At 40.5% G+C, this 4955-nt stretch overlaps 1 pseudogene; it reads right to left on the reverse strand.

The window, feature by feature from the left end:
- Positions 1-2837: 2837 nt before the first annotated feature.
- On the reverse strand, positions 2838-3850 carry LOC122914322 (annotated as a pseudogene).
- Between the last annotated feature and the right edge of the window lie 1105 nt (positions 3851-4955).

Consider the following 4955-nt stretch of genomic DNA (forward strand, 5'->3'; position numbering starts at 1 on the left):
GAGAGGCAGGCAGGCACAGAGGGAGAAGCAGGCTCCCTGCTGAGCAAGGAGCCTGAAGTGGGATTCGATCCCAGGACCCTGGGATCATGACCTGAGCCGAAGGCAGCTGCTTAGCCAACTGAGCCATCCAAAGCGTCCCTCCCTTTAACATTTCTTGTAAGGCTGGTCTAGTGGTGAAGATTCCTTCAGTTTTTGTTTGTCCAAAAAACTCTTTCTCTCTCCTTCAATTCTGAAAGACAGCTTTGCCAAGTCAAATATTCTTGGTTGGGGGCGCCTGGGTGGCTCAGTGGATTAAGCCGCTGCCTTCGGCTCAGGTCATGATCTCAGTGTCCTGGGATCGAGCCCCGCATCGGGCTCTTTGCTTGGCGGGAGCCTGCTTCTCTCTCTCTCTCTCTGCCTGACTCTCTGCCTGCTTGTGATCTCTCTCTCTCTGTCAAATAAATAAATAAAATCTTTAAAAAAAATATTCTTGGTTGGCATTTTTTTTCTTTCAGCACTTTGAATATATCATGCATTCCCTTCTGGACTGCATAGTTCTGTGAAAAATATGCTGATCACACAATGAGGGTACCTTAATATGCAACATGGTGTTTTTCTCTTGCTGCTTTAAAGATTTTTTAACTTATGAAAACTTAATTATAAAGTGTCTCAGTGTGGGTCTCTTTGGAGTCATCTTATTTTGAACTGTCTGAATTTCCTCAATCTGGATGTCTATTTCCTCCCTTAGGTTAGGGAAGTTTTTATTATTTCTTTGAATAAGCACTCTGTCCCTTTATTTCTCTCTTTTTCTTCTGGGAACCCTGTAATGAGAATATTGGTCTCTTTAGTGATATCCTGTAAGTCCCTTATGCTATATGCTCTCTTTTTTGTTCTTTTTTCTTTTTACTCCTGTTTGAATGAATCCCACTGCCCTATCTTTGAGTTCACTGATTCTTTGTTTTACTTGATGTGGTCTTGTATTAACTTCTATTGAATTTTTTAGTTCAGTTTCTGCATTTTTTAGCTTTGTGATTTCTCTTTGGTACTTTCTTATATTTTTGTTGAAAATCTCACTTGGTTCATGCATTGTTCTCCTAACCTTGGTGATCAGATTTATGAACATTATTTTAAACTCATTTATTTATTTATTCATTTATTTATATTCTGAACTCTTTATCAGATAAATCACTTAAATCCATTTCATTATGACCAGTTTCTGGAGTTTTATCTTGCTTTTTTGATTGGAACACATTCCTCTGTTTCTCTGTTTTTCTTGACTCTCTGTTGGTTTCTGTGCATTAGATAAAACCATCACCTCTCCTAGACTTTTTAAAAGATTATTTATTTATTTATTTACTTAAATGTTTATTTATATTATTATGTTCAATTAGCTCACATGTAGTATATCATTAGTTTTTGATGTAGTCACCTCTTCTAGTCTTTTTTTTTTTTAAAGATTTTATTTATTTGACAGAGAGAGATCACAAGTAGACACAGAGAGAGAGTAGAGAGAGAGAGAGAGGGAGGAGGAAGCAGGCTCCCTGCTGAGCAGAGAGCCCGATAGGGGACTCAATCCCAGAACTCTCAGATCATGACCTGAGTCGAAGGCAGAGGCTTAATTCACTGAGCCACCCAGGCGCCCCACCTCTCCTAGTCTTGACGAAGTGGTGTTTTGTAGGGAATGAACCTAATCATTCAGTCTGGCCTGAGCTTTTGGTCATTTCTCAAACCTGTGTGCAGGATGCTTTCTTTGCGTTTAGTAGCCTTCAGTAGACTAGTGTGTGCCAAGACCTGTAAGTGTCCCAAAAGGGAAGATCTCATCAGCTCCAGGAAACAGATTGAAAACTATATCCTCAGGCAGCAACTTTAGAGGAAGGAAATAAGCCTCTTTCAGGGAAAGGCTGGGAAGTAGACATTTCTTGGGGATAGCTGGTTAAGAAGAGTTTTGTTGTTTGATGTAGTCCAATGGGACCAGTGAATTCAAGCTCCACTGCCCACCAGAGTCAGGTGGTGGAAGGGGGCATATTCTGGGGAGCAGCCTAAAATCCTGGGCACCAGATATGTGTATAAGGTCCTGCCACGGAGACACTGATAACTTGGAATGGGCCAGTGGGTGAAGGTGGAGATGGTGTCCAGTTACCTTCTTGGTTTCTGGGGAAGATTGCAGTCAGCCCCTACTGTGCTAAATTAGAAGCCTGATGCTTAAACATCAGCTTTTAAAGTATGCAGATAAGCCTCTTTCAGGGGAAGACTTGGAGATAGACATTTCTGTCTGCTTCCTCTGGCTGAGTCTTGGGGAAATAGCCTCATTATGTTCTCATGAGCCCATTAACTGTTTCTTTGCTATAATTTTGGGGTCTCATGGATGCAAGCCTTGTTGGCTTTCAGAGATCCTTACCATTGACAAAATGTGTTTACTTTCAATTTCACCTCATATAACCCTGGGAAGTGGTAGGAAATGTAGTTATCTGCATTTTAAAATGAGATTTAAAACAGACCAGACAAAGGATAGCAAGATCAATGTCAACATTTGTTTTTGGTATCATTCCTTTATGTTTTAATATCATTCCAATATTTTGATATTATTTCTTTATATTACCTTATTAGAATACATATGCCTGACATTCCACATCAGTTAGAGTTATTACTCAGAGGCAACAGTACTATACATTATGTAATGGACTGTGTTTAGGTGTCAGAGTTCTCTGCAGAAACATTTAATCCACTCAGGGTGATGAGTATATCTCTTTGCCTAACGTCAGACTACTAGTAACTAGTAGAATAGGCCCTTCAAGCTAGGCCTTTAGACTTCAAATGCGGAACTATGCTATATTGTATTGTTTCTCATGGGATAAGGCTTAAGGGATGATGGTTGACTTGTTCCCAGCAACTCAAGTGGAAACTGGTACAAATGAGGCTATAGCAATCCCATTGAGTTTCATACCAGAGTCTCTCTTATTTCTAACCAACAACCTTTCCATCCACAGTTTCTTCATGGCATTTTTCATTTCCATGTTTCTCAGGGTGTAGATCAGGGGGTTTAACATGGGTGTAATGATGGTATAGAACACAGCCACCATCTTGTCCTCAGTAAAAGTGGTGGAAAGCCTTAGGTATATGAAGAGGCAGGGGTCAAAAACAAGATCACCATAATGTGGGAAGCACATGTGGACAGGGCCTTGTGCCTCCCTTCTGATGAATGAGTCTTAAAGGAAAGCAAGATGACAATGTAAGAGCCTACAAGAATGACAAAGTATCTCAGGGACATCATGCCACTGTTGGCTATCACAATGAGCCCTACCACATATGTGTCTGTGCAAGCTAGCTTCAGTAAAGGGTGGACATCACAGAAATAGTGGTCAATAATGTTGGGGCCACAGAAAGGCAGTTGTACAGGGAGGATGTTCTGGATAAAGGAATGCACAAACCCTCCTAACCAGCAGGTTACCACCAGTATGGAGCAGACCTTTCGATCCATGATGGTCATATAGCATAGAGGCTTACAGATAGCCACATACCTGTCATAGGCCATCAGTGTGAGAATGAAGATCTCTGTGCAGCCAAAGATATGGCAGAAAAAAAGCTGCACCATACAACCAACAAAAGAGATGCTCTTGATTTTGGCTTGGGAATCAACAATCAGCTTGGGGGTTGTAGCAGAGGAATAGCAGATGTCCACAAAGGATAAGAAGCTAAGGAAGAAGTACATTGGAGAGTTGAGATTTGGACTCCTTTGAGTGGTCATTATAATGAGAAAATTTCCAGTCATAAGGATCATATAAAAGAGTAAAAACAAAAAGAAGCATAGTTGTTGTACTTTCTCATTTTGGGAAAGACCCATGAAGATAAATTCAGTAACATTATTTTCCATGGAACCTGGGAATTTCACAAGAGAGAAATACAGTTTGACTTTACCTATAGGAAAAAAAAAACAAGAAGGATAATTAGATTTGGGCACATAGTATCACAACATTGTTATTTAAAAAAAAATATTCTCAAAATTTCTTTCTCACTTTAAGGTACTAGTTTGGGTAAAGTCTCTTTTTTTAAAAAATTAACACATGGAGATTCCTCAAGAAATTAAAAATAGAGCTTCCCTATGACCCTGCAATTGCACTCCTAGGTATTTACCCCAAAGATACAGATGTCGTGAAAAGAAGAGCCATCTGTACCCCAATGTTTATAGCAGCAATGGCCACGGTCGCCAAACTGTGGAAAGAACCAAGATGCCCTTCAACGGGTGAATGGATAAGGAAGATGTGGTCCATATACACTATGGAGTATTATGCCTCCATCAGAAAGGATGAATACCCAACTTTTGTAGCAACATGGACGGGACTGGAAGAGATTATGCTGAGTGAAATAAGTCAAGCAGAGAGAGTCAATTATCACATGGTTTCACTTATTTGTGGAGCATAACAAATATCATGGAGGACAAGGGGTGTTAGAGAGGGGAAGGGAGTTGGGGTAAATTGGAAGGGGAGGTGAACCATGAGAGACTATGGACTCTGAAAAACAATCTGAGGGGTTGGAAGTGGTGGGGGGGGTGGGAGGTTGGGGGTACCAGGTGGCGGGTATTATAGAGGGTACAGATTGCATGGAGCACTGGGTGTGGTGAAAAAATAATGAATACTGTTTTTCTGAAAATAAATAAATTGAAGAAAAAAAAATAATTGTGGGGGACTAAGTTTTTATGGCATGTGACAGGATTCCAGTTCATATAATTCTTTTAAAATTGAGATTAAAAATCATTTATTCCTGGGACGCCTGGGTGGCGCAGTTGGTTGGACGACTGCCTCTGGCTCAGGGCGTGATCCTGGAGTCCCGGGATCGAGTCCCACATCAGGCTCCCAGCTCCATGGGGAGTCTGCTTCGCTCTCTGACCTTCTCCTCGCTCATTCTCTCTCTCACTGTCTCTCTCTCTCAAATAAATAAAATAAAATCTTTAAAAAAAATCATTTATTCCTGATTATAAA

This window comes from Neovison vison, chromosome 7 (genome assembly GCF_020171115.1).
Source record: "Neovison vison isolate M4711 chromosome 7, ASM_NN_V1, whole genome shotgun sequence".
Taxonomy (NCBI): domain Eukaryota; kingdom Metazoa; phylum Chordata; class Mammalia; order Carnivora; family Mustelidae; genus Neogale; species Neogale vison.